Genomic DNA, 12996 nt, shown 5'->3' with positions numbered 1-12996 from the left:
TTCTAAGGACCTATCTACCATTAAGTTAGATGAACTTTTTGCAGAATTCGAACTTCATGAACAGACTAATGCACGCCCGATCGAGAAAGGTATTGCTTTGGTTGCAGGTACCAGCAGAACGCGTGAATCAATGTCGAGGCGCAAAACTAAGCCCAAGTCCAAAGATGAATCAGATGCAGAGGACGATGATGAAGTTGTTTCTGAACTGATAAAGCTCATACAGAAAATATGCAAGTCGAAAAAGACGAATCAAACAAACACGAAGGACAAATCTGAAGTCACCTGTTACGGCTGTAACCAAAAGGGGCACTACAAACCAGACTGTCCAAACAAGAAGAAAAGAAGGAAGGCATTAAAGGCGACCTGGTTCGAGTCATCAGATGAATATGAGTCCGACGTAGAAGAACCGACAAGCTTCCTCGCGTTGCCAGTACAAGTAAATATTGACGAAACCGAGTTCGAATTCGAGTCCGAAACCGAGAGCGAGTCGGAAACTGAGTCCGAGGAAAGCCACGGATACGCATCCGTTTCCGAAGGACCAAAACCCACAGTAAGTGCTTTAATGTCTAGTATTAACTTAGATGACTCGGAAAATTTAATTCCATACTTGCTTAAAAAGTTAGCTAAATCCAACGTCTGGGTTAAGTCGCTCCAAAAGGAGGTAACAGCCCTTAAGGGAGCAACTGACTCGAGTTATTTAACTGAGTCAGTTCTAACTGAGTCAGTTCAAATTGGAAGTTCAACTCAAGTCCAACAACTTGAGGAAGAAAATTCTAATTTGAAAACTCAAATTAAAGAACTCAAGGACACGTTGGAACGGTTTACCTTGGGTTCCAAGAATCTGGATCTGATTCTTGGAAAACAGCAAGCCGTTTACAACAAATCCGGACTTGGATTTAAGACCAAAACAAAGTTTAAATCATACTTGTCGTTAGTAAATAGAAATAATAGAAACATAATTCAAGCATGGGTCCCCAAGTCAAACTTGGTTAATCAAGTTGGACCTGGTCACTATTGGGTCCCCAAGGATCAGATCCATTTCCTTGATAGACCATATTGAGGCTATGATCCAGGGGGAGCAAATAGAAAAACTATCTCAATAAATAGATAAAATTGATTGATGCTTGTTTATTTATTCTTCTTGCAATATACATGCTTAGACTAGGATAGTTTAAGGATCTGGGCATAATTTACACTTGCTAGTTAAATTTAAGAGTTTCAAAAAGAAAATTAAATATATATTTCTTTATTGAGCGATTCTGTCTAGGAAGGGGTGGATGATCCCATACCCAAGAAGGCCTAGAGCCTCGCCCTGACCTGAGAATCAATCCTTGAAATACTTATTTAATTGACTAATTAGAAAACCTAACTTTAACTCAAATGTAAATTAGTCCTTAGAAATAATTTAAATCAAAGATAACCATCTCACAAAAATACTTAAGATTACCTGATTGGTAACTTAGAATCGGGTGAGATGGATCAAGGTTGAACTTAGTCTATAATCAATGTAATCTAATCAAATTAATTAACTTAACAAAATTTAATCAATTTAAACTTATTTTAAAAATACTTTGAAAAATAATTTCAAAAATCATTTAAAAATTACTTTGAAAAATAATTTCAAAAATCATTTAAATAATCTTTTAAAATTAATTTCAAAACGTATTTGAAAAACCCTTTGAAAATTAATTTCAAACTCATTTAAAAAATCTTTTAAAAATTAATTTCAAACCGTATTTGAAAAACCCTTTGAAAATTAATTTCAAACTCATTTGAAAAACTCTTTGAAAATTAATTTCAAACCCTTTGAAAATTAATTTCAAACTCATTTGAAAAATAAAATTCAAATGCTTTTAAAAAAAAATCTTTTAAAGTGATTTGAAAAATCCTTTAAAAAGCATTTTGAAAATTATTTCAAAATTATTTCTTAAACTTAGAGTCTAGAACTTTAAAGAAACACTTAGACTTTAATGTTTACAAGATAATTAATTATAAAAGCTAAGTGTTTACTTCAGTACTCATTTTTTTTCTCTCTCCTCTTTATTTTGATATATGGCAAAGGGGGAGAGTATAAGGAAATTCAAATCAAAGGAAAGGAAACTAAAATTAAAAAATTCAAACTAAAAGTCAAAAATTCAAAATTAAAAGAAATCAGTTTAAGGGGGAGCTTCGATGTGCTTAGGTTTTATTTATGCTTGTACTCATTTATATTTATCTTTATTGTATTTTTTTACTTAACTTTGAATTTCGGTTGCTATAATAAAAAAGGGGGAGATTGTTGGTGCGGAAAGCATCCGACGATCGAACCTCAGTTTTGATAATGGCAAAGAGATTCAAAGTTAAGTTTAATTGTTATCTAATGTGCATGACTGAGTGTTTCAGGAAAGTCCTAGTTGCGGTTAGGCAAGGGAAAACCCTAGGGGGTGGTAACCCTGTGCGGGAAGTCTTGGCGGGTCGACGCTTCGGGCAAAAATCCTAGGGGGTGGTAACCCTAGGTTAAAATCCTGGTGTCGCGAACCGGGTAGAAGTTTGGATGGGTCGAGGACCGGACATCCAGCATGAAGACCGGAAGCATCGGACGCTGAGCAAAAGTCCAATCGATCTGGAGGATCGTATTGGCAACAGGTAAATCTCCTGAGAGGAGTAGGTGAGGACGTGTTCCCCGTAGAGGGAACAGTAGGCGTCGGGTCGACCTAGAGTTTCCGGTTGGAAACCCGTAGTCAGACCCGGACAGTCCGATGACTGTCAAATTTATTTCTATATATTATCTTTTCTGTTCTAACTCTGTTTTGCAGGAAACTAATCTTTTTGTGTAGGGTTAGGACTGACAAGGATCGGTCGAGCGAACCTTGGGATCGGTCGACCGAACCCACAAGCCAGCAGATCAGATCTCCAGAGGTTGGACCAGGCTCGATCAGGGGATCGGTCGACCGAACCTTGGGATCGGTCGACCGAACCAGGGTTGGGCGTCGACTGGATCAGGCCAGGTTGACAGAGTCAGGAGAGCTGATCGGTCGACCGAATATGGTGATCGATCGACCGAACCTCGGATGGGAGAAGATCGCCTGATCGGTCGATCGAACATTAGGATCGGTCAACCGATCCGCGTCGGGTCAAACCTGATCCCGAGACTTGGGGATCTGGATCAGACTTTGCAGAGCTATAAAAGAAGGCCTCGAGGTGTAGCTCAAAACATCAATTCGAACAGAAGAACGTGTGATCTTGTATGCTGCTCCGAAAGCTTCAACTAGACTCTGCTACTCCGACAATCGACAACCACTTCATTCATCTATGTATTTGTCGGTATAATCTTTTAAAGTTTAATACTTGTACTTATTCACTTGTAAAGATTTGCGCTATATAGCTGTTGCCCACCGAAAGCGGTCAAGGACCGCGGGCCTTAGAGTAGGAGTCGAGATAGGCTCCGAACGAAGTAAACCACTTGCGTCTCTGTGTGTTTGCATTTACTTTCCGCCGCGTTTCTACTCTTACTTTTAAATCGCTAAAATAACCACGAGCGCTATTCCCCCCCCCCCCCCCCTCTAGTGCTTTTGATCCTTCACTTACATCACTGTCAACATAAGTACAAACCTAACATAAATACATATACTATCAAAGCCGCACATCTCTCACACTAATCTCACACATCCATGTGCTTTGTCATCGTACATGCAATCACATTAGTCAGGGCATCTCATCATCGTTGGTCGTGTCATCTTGGCTTCCTCCCTATATCATCATCGTATGTGGCGGGTGTTGCCACAATGAGGTCGCAGGGTCGATCCTCGGGGCAGCTGAGGAATAAATCCCCTATCCCCGTATTACACCCTGTCCATCACATGCTCGCTCGGATGCTACGATTTACCTCCCTCGTGATGACTTTAGGTCGGGTACGACGGGGGCGCTGGGGATGAGCGTTTCGCCTTCTGCCACAATCATCATCAGCTTATCCGACAACGTTCTTCAAGTGCCAAAACTCATGGTGGAGGTTCCATATGCGCCCCCAACCCTTCTTCCACCATCTGATATTTCTATCCGGTGGAATTCCCGCTAGTTGGTCGGAGCTCCGGCCGCCCCCCTACGCTCTCCCGTGGAGGGATCAATCCCAGGCAAGAGTTGAAGGCGACAAACTTCTGATGGCTTCTCTCAAGCCGGCTGGAAACTTGATTCCGGCAGGACCTCCTCCCCTCCCTCCAAAACAGCATGCTCCCTTCCCCCATGTGTGCTCCTTGGCCCATAGGAGATCTTGATCGTGAGTAGCTGAGCGAAGGGAGCTCCTTGACTCGCCAATTGTTGCTCCAGCCATGTGAAGGAGGTTCCTTGCTGGAGTTTGTCGGAGAAGGTTGCCTGCCGCCGGTCACTGCTGTGCTAGTGGGGGAGGACCCGAGCCCAAGCTGGGGCCTTGGCCCACTCTTGTTTGAGTCCAACCGGGGGGGATAGATGGAGTTTGAAATTTTAATTCAAATTCAAATGTTCCCTTTCTGTTTTCAGATTTTACCCCCTCTTTTCAAATTCTGAGATTTGAATTTTGAAGTTGTGGAGCTCCTCCCAAGCTTGCCACCCTTCTGTTGGACGTTTAGGCGTTACTGGAGACGAAAGGGTTCATCCCTTTCGCTGCTGCAAACTGATGTTTGCTGCAAACGCCAGGGAGACGAAAGGGTTTCCTTTCCCCTTCGTCTTCCTCAGCCTTCTTATTTAAGGTGCGTCCAAGCACAAATCCGATCGGGAGGTGAAGAGCGAGCAAGCAATCGAGGTTATCAGAGGAGCAGCGGAGGTGATCGTGTGCAAGCAAAGGGAGAACATCCGTAGGTTGGGATTTGGCTTGTGAACCTTGAAGCGCTTTCCGGCAGCTCCGTGATCGCGCTTCCGACAGCGGCAATCTCTTCATCGATCTACGTCTTTGGTTGCGGTTCTTCGGGAGATCACTGTGAGTGGTTACCGCATTATTTTAATTGCTTCGTTTTAGTTTTCATGCTCTCAAAACTACCAACAATGGTATCAGAGCATGCATAGTTTTGAAAGCATGGAAATCGACGCGAAAAAGCTCGCGTTTTTCTTCTTCTGTCGCGAAGAAGACGATACTATTCATCAATTGAATCAATTAATCAATCGATTCAATTGGAATGAATCGATTGAAATTGTATTCTAATCGATTCAAAATCGCAACAGAGAAAAAAAATGAAAACGTGTAAATAAAAATTTAAAAAAAAATATATGCATGTTTCATTTTTTCCTTCACGTACAGAATATCTAAAATTTAATTAAATATTTATTAATTAATTAATAATACATATCTATATGTATTTAATTAATTAATAAATATATTTAATTAATTTATGGTTCAATTTACTGAAATGGAACCATACCAACTTGGCCGATCAAACCCAAGTCTGGTTTAAATTATTAATTAATTTAAGCAGACCAGTTTGATTCAATGATACCTAAAGCTGGTTCAAATTATTTGTTGGTTTAACCAGCTCGGTTTCTTGTTGAGTTAATTAGGATGGTCTTGATTACAGAAGTTGGGTTGATCAAATATGACCGGATTAGTTCTGGTGTGTCAGATTTGATCATAAAAAATTAGATTTGTTCTAATGGGTCAGACTTAATCCAATAGGCATTGGAAGAATCAAACGGACCTAAGTTTGATCAATAAGTCTGAGATTGACTCAAATGTGCTTAAACGATAACATAATATAGGTCCAATTAGATTAGTTCTAATGAGGACAATAGAGTAAGTTTAACATCCAGACTCCTGATTGACCGGTCTAATGGGTCAGTCGACTTAAACTCCTGAAAATCGAGAAGATTTGTTTTTCTTGATTTATAATGATGGTATGCCTGTATAAATTGAATTAAACTGGTTTTGTACTGGTTCATCAAGAATAATTTTACTCATGGGCTTGTGGTTTATTACATACTCCTCTTCTAAAATCGGACATTGGTTCTAACAATGACCTTATGATCTTTAGGACTATAAAATAAACCACGTTTCGTTCCTTTAGGATAACCCACAAATAAATAAACTTCTGTTCATGATTCCAATTTATCAGTGTCTCCCTTCAGCATATGTGCTGGAGTACCCCAAATCCGAATATACTTCAGACTAGGCTTACGCCAATTCCACAATTCTATAGGAGTAGAGGGTACTGACTTAGAAGGTACCATATTCAGAATTTATACTACTATTTCCAGAGCATATCCCCAAAATGAATTTGGTAATTCTGAATAATTCATCATTGATCTAACCATTTCCATAAGAGTCTTATTCCTTTGTTCTGCCACACCATTCTATTGGGGTGTACCAGGCGCAGACAATTGGGATTGATTCTCGGCCTCTGATAAGTAACTCTAAACTCTCCTAAGAAGTACTCTCCACCACGATCAGACCATAGTATCTAGATACTTTTACCATGACATTTCTCCACATCAGTTTTGTACTCTTTGAACTTATCAAAGCATTCAGACTTGTGGCGCATCAAGTAAATGCACCTGTATCTCGAATAGTCATCTATAAAAGAGACGAAATATTCGAAACCACCTCTTGCCTGGATAGTCATAGGTCAATCAGAATGAATCAATTCCAGCACATCTTTGGCTCTATACCCCTTAGCCTTAAAAGGTCTCTTGGTCATTTTTCCTTCCAAGCAAAACTCGTAGGTTGGAAAGTTTTCCACCACCAATGAACCCAAAAGTCCATCGGCTATTAACCTTTGAATCCTACTCAAGTTAATATGACCTAACCTTAGATGCCAAAGATATGTTTGGTTCATTTCTGAAGGTTGCTTTCTCTTATTAGAATTAGAAGATGTGTTATTAATTTCCATTTGTTGCATCATGGGAATTATTGGATTTAGAGTATATAACTTGCCAACCAACATACCAGAACAGATAACTTCCCTATTTTTCTTGATAACAACTTTGTTATCAAAAGAGACAGAATATCCATCCTTGAATAGTTTAGAAACTGAAATCAAATTCTTTTTAAAACTTGGTACGTAAAAATAATTTCTCAAAATCAATGTTTTATTCCTATCAAAAGATAAATAAACATCTCTCACTGCAATAGTCGCCACTTTCGTAGCATTGCCCATGTAGACGGTGATTTCCCCTTCATGTAGTCTTCGGGTTTCCTGGAACCCCTGCAATGAATTGCAGACATGAACAGTGGCTCCCGTATCTACACACCATGTACCGGTAGATAACACCACTAAACATGTTTCAACAACTAATGAATAAAATACACCTTTATTGTTCTCATTTTTGATAAGGCATCCCACCTATTGTTTCCAATCAATATAATTGGAACTAGTAAGTTTATTTTTCTTCTAATATAATAGCTAGGGGATTGAAAGTCATTTGAAATCCTAAGAATCACAAAATATTTGGTCAAGACTTTAAAATAATATTGATTCCTCAATATCATTTAAATTCACCAACACCTCAAAACACCGTGAATTTTGTATGCCACGTTAGTGTGGACGTATACTAATTCAAACATTTGTAAGAGGAGATTTTTTCCATTAATTTTATTATCCTGTCAACCTAACTTTATGACAAATAAAATTAATAGTTGGTCTGTCTTCGATCAAATATTTGGTCAAAACTTTAGAATTTAAAATAATATTGATTCCTCAAACAATATCATTTAAATTCACCAACACCTCAAACACCGTGAATTTTGTATGTCACGTTAGTGTAGACGTATACAAAATCAGACATTTGTAAGAGGAGGGGTTTACCCATTAATTATCTTGTCAACCTAACTTTATGACAAATAAAATTACCTCAAACACCTTGAATTTGTATGCCACGTTAGTGTGGACGTATACAAATTCAAACATTTGTAAGAGGAGATTTTATTATCTTGTCAACCTAACTTTATGACAAATAAAATTACCTCAAGCACCGTGAATTTTGTATGCTACGTTAGTGTGGATGTATATAAATTCAAACATTTATAAGAGGGGGGTTTACCCATTAATTTTATTATCTTGTCAGCCTAACTTTATGACAAATAAAATTACCTCAAACACCATGAATTTTGTATGTCATGTTAGTGTGGATGTATACAAATTCAAATATTTATAAGAGGGGGTTTTACCCATTAATTTTATTATCTTGTCAACCTAACTTTATGACAAATTAATAGTTGATTTTTTCGGTCACACAAATAATAGTAGTGACTATTATGGGGAGGATACTATTAAATGTGTCTAAGTGTATACCATTACTTGATACTTAGTCCATTAAATAGGATTGTGCCCCTTTAGTTGGAGAAGATCACACGCTCCTAAATAATTTCCTATAACCATCTAATAAGGAAGTTTGATCTAGTGATCCGCAAACAAACTCATCCGTTGTGGAGGAAGGCACTCAGAGCCAACACACAAGTTTGAATGCATCACTTACAAACTAGTAATAGAGACCGTGGAATTTAAATAAAATTCCTCTCCCACTTAGTTATTTAGAGACGGGGAATTTTAACATGCACACTAGCACACAAACACAAACACACACAGCATAAAAAGCAATAAATAAGAAAAATAATTTTCCAACTATTATGGCCTCATCCAATGTTGTCCTCCATATGCTACCAACCCTAGCCGCCGCTAAAGGGTTTACGTCGTCGCGTCCATCATGCTTCCTTTTTTCGCTGCGCCTCTGGTCCTCAAATAGCACCACGCCTCGCAAGGATACGATCCGCGACAAAAATAAAATTTTACATTTATCGATCCTATATTCCACGAAGGAATATACGTATAATCTAGATCGAACAGAATGTAAAATTCTAAAACTAATACAGCTCCTACTGTATTTAATAATTACAATCATGCACACATATAAAATGCCCTTGGCATATCTGAGGGTCCAATCACACACAATCACAATAGGTCATAATAGTTGGAGTCTGCAACCACAGAGTTAATCTATTTGCATATCCTACTATTATCCTGCCTAAACTTATGTATGAAAAGTGCATAATTAACTGAAAATCAAACACATAGAACCAAAAACCTAGCTCTGATACCAATTGTTGGTTGCTATTCGGAACATCGTTCTGTTTCCCCTATACAAAAATTTGTACAAGCACAGAACTTAACCTAGCTACCCATGTGCTCTACTGAAGTTAAACTTAGATTGCAAATGATATTTAACATTATTAATCCAAGTTGCTCTTCAGAAGTTAAACTTAGATTGGAAACGATACTTAACATTTTTATAACAAGTTTAACTGATGTGATCTTCCTAAGTTAAACCATATTACAGAAGTTGATTAAATATCTATTTCAAAGATTGGCTTCCAGGTTAAATATGGTGAGGTACTAGGCCTTCTTGGTTATGAGATCATCCACCACTTCCTAGACAAAGTCTTTCAAAGAAATTGGATATTTAACTTCTTACAGTAACCCTAGGTTTAACTACAAAGACCACAATAAAGACACAAGATCGAAATGCAAAATTGAAATACAAAATCGATAGCACGAAATAGAAATATAATATCGCTAGTCTCTTGTATTGGTGTTTCAGAATCCATGCAAAGAAAAATAACTAATTAATTCGAAGCGGAAACCATTAATTAGTTATACCTTTCTTTGCAGCTAAAGACCTCTTGATCTTCTGTTGTATTCCTCTCCCCCTCTTGGACGTTGTGTGGGCAACGATCTACCAAGATTGAATCCACCCGAATCACTTCTTCTCCTCCAAGACTCTCAAGCCACCAAGGGATGCCAAAATAGGAAACTTTCCTTCTCTTATTCTTCCCCTCCAAACAACCGGCCACCAAGGAGATGGAGCTTGATGTGCCGCCGGCCTTAAGGGAAGAAAGCAAAAGAGAAGAGAAAAGAAGAGAGCCTACCACCAAGGATTAAAGGAGATGTGATCCGCCGGCCCTTAGGGAAGAAACAATGGTGCCGACCACAATGAAGAGAGGAGAGGAGCAAGGCTTAGGTTGTATCTCTCATGAGGCACCCTCTCCTTCTCTTTTATAATCCTTGGTCATGGCAAAAAAGGAAAGTTTTAAACATAATTAAAACTTCCTTATTTGTGGTCTCCCTATATAAAAAAGGAAATTTTAACAACAATTAAAATCTCTCTTTTCTAAATTTCCTATTGTACATGGCAATAAAAGAAAGTTTTATAATTAATCTCTCTCTTTTAAAACATGTAGACAACTACAAAAATGAAAAGATTAATTAAAACTTCTTCTTTTAAATCATGGTTATAAAAAAGGAAAGTTTTATCAAAAATTAAAATTTCTATTTTAAACATTATAGTTATCTACAAATAAGGAAGGATTTTAACAAAATTAAAATCTCTCTTTAATCTTTTGTAGATAGCTATAAAAGGAAAGATTTTAAAATTTTAAAACTCTCTTTTAAAACCATAAGGATGACTATAAAAGGAAATTTTAAAATTAAAATTTCTCTTTTAATTCCCTTCATGAATGGCTATAAAATGAAAGATTTTAACAAAATAAAATCTCCCTTTAATCTTAGTGTTGTGGTCAGCCCTATGCTTGGACACCAAGCATGGTTTGGCCAGCCACCTCTTGGACTCCAAGTTGATGCTTGGCCGGCTCCCTTGCTCCAAGCAAGGATGTGTCCGGCCCATTACTTGGGTAAGAAGTGGACTTGGTGGATATAAGGTTTTATAGAGGCTATAACAGGGACCGAGAGGAGGAATTGGTTTTGGTCTCCGATGAGCTTGAGCTTCCTGTGTTCGCCCCGAACATCCAACTCAAGTTCATCAATAATAACTCATATCACTAAAGAGTTATTATTGAACTACCGCACCAATCCTATATTACATTATGGGCTCCTTCTTATTATGAATGCGTTAATCTCCCCGTGCTTAAGATATCGAATGCCCATTAATCAAATGAGTTACTAACACTCACTTAATTAACATCTAGTTCCATGAGTAGTACCACTCAACTTCATTGTCATGTCGGACTAGGTCCACCTGCAGGGTTTACATGACAATCTTTATGAGCTCCTCAAGGGGACATCATCAACCTAGATTACTATGACACAGTTTCCTTTTATAATCAACAATATACCATATAAATAATATTATTTCCCAACTTATCGGGCTTATTGATCCAACTAAATAAATCTCACCCATTGATAAATTAAAGAAATAAATACTAAGTATATGTGCTTGTTATTATATCGGGATTAAGAGCATACACTTCCATAATAACAGAAGTCTTATTCTTTTATGCAGTCAGTATAAAAGAACAACCTCAAATGGTCCTGCTCAATACACTCATAGTGTACAAGTATAATTTTATAGTCAAGATAAACCAATACCAAATTACACTACAACCATTCCAATGGTTTGTCTCAGTCCATCTTGGATGTGAGCTACTATTTATAATTTATAAGGAACTGATAATATGATCTTCTGTGTGACAGCACACACCATGTTATCTACAATATAAATTAAATCGATAACTTCATTTAACATAAATGCAGACATTTGACCAATGTGATTCTTATTTAAAATAAATGTTCATACAAAAAGCTAGGCTTTTAGTATACATCCTAACAGCACAAACAGTGAATATCGCATACCTCGGTCGATGCTTAGACCCCCCTTTATATAGAGATCCGGTAGCGTACGTGCACGCTTCCCCAAGTGAGCACACTTCTCAAAGCTTCAGTAAAGTGTCCCTGACATAGTACCGTAATAGGCCGAGCATATCTCTGAAGTGACAGTGGAAGCTTCCGCTATACGATCTTCTAGCAGCCCATGCCCGATGTCGATGGCACTAACTGCCAGAAGGATATCACTAGATATCATCAGGAGTGTACTGCTAGGCCAAGCAGGTTGGCCGCTCGGCCGGAATTCCGCCGCCCTTGTACCCCGTCTGGTCGGCCAGAACCTCGCTGTTCCTCAGTGTGTGTCTGCTCAACCGGTCCACTTTGTTATTATCGAAGCCTATTGCCAGGCTGAGCGGGATAGTCGCTCAGCCGAAGTTGAACTCCGCACACATTAAGCTCTGCTGTCTGACCGAGCGAGGTAGCCGCTCGGCTCGGCTTCTGCACATCGTCTCCCTTGAACGTCGGTTGTTTGACTTCTCTTCATAGCAAAGGCGACGGCGGGTCGGAGCCCTCTCCTCGGTCGGGGCATGCTTCGCCCGACCGGCCGATGCCATCTACGCGTTGACAGCATTGACTTTGACCTCACCTTGATAGCGGGGTGCTACCCTTTATCATCACCGCATCACGCTGCATTCAGGTTCTTCGTAATTACAGTATTTATGTATTTACTTTCTTATATCATGTTCTCGATGAAATGAAAATCCATGCTCATATGTTTTTGTCTTTTCTCTATTCGAGTTCTTATTTCGTTCCTAGAATTCATGAGGTTAGGACTTAGGAGAAAATACATGTTCTATCACAAACACCCATATGCTAATCGAACAAGTTGGCAACACATCTCGACGACCCTTCTAGGGTAACCTTTTACTATATGGAAGGAAGGTAAATTATGGAAAATTTCGTCGAATAATAATATATAACGCATGTAAAGAGGAGTTGGGGTAACCAATGAGTCATTCAATATCCGCTGGGAATAAATTCCAAACTTATTAACAGTAACGTCCTTATATGAACATGGGGACTGCATATTGAACAAGTGCTATTAGCGCTTGTGGTGTAAGAAAAATGAGTCATTCAATATACGCTGGGAATAAATTCCAAAATTATTAACATTAACGTCCTTATATGAATAAACTGCGCTAGCTCATGGGGACTGCATATTGAACAAGTGCTATTAGCGCTTGTGGTGTAAGAAAAATTCAATATTTATTTTCATTTTTAGGTTCAAAAGCTATATACTCATCCCTCCCTTATCATTCGGGTTCATCGTCATCAATCTCAAAAACCTTTCTATCTTTATATGGATATATGTTTTAAGAAACATTGCAAATGCATGCATAAGAGCTCTACTATTATCCAATTCCTAGTAAAGAAGAGAAGATGTAAT

The sequence above is a fragment of the Zingiber officinale genome, chromosome 3A (genome assembly GCF_018446385.1).
Source record: "Zingiber officinale cultivar Zhangliang chromosome 3A, Zo_v1.1, whole genome shotgun sequence".
In the NCBI taxonomy this organism is placed as follows: Eukaryota; Viridiplantae; Streptophyta; class Magnoliopsida; order Zingiberales; family Zingiberaceae; genus Zingiber; species Zingiber officinale.
Note: the sequence above shows the minus strand (reverse complement) of the source record.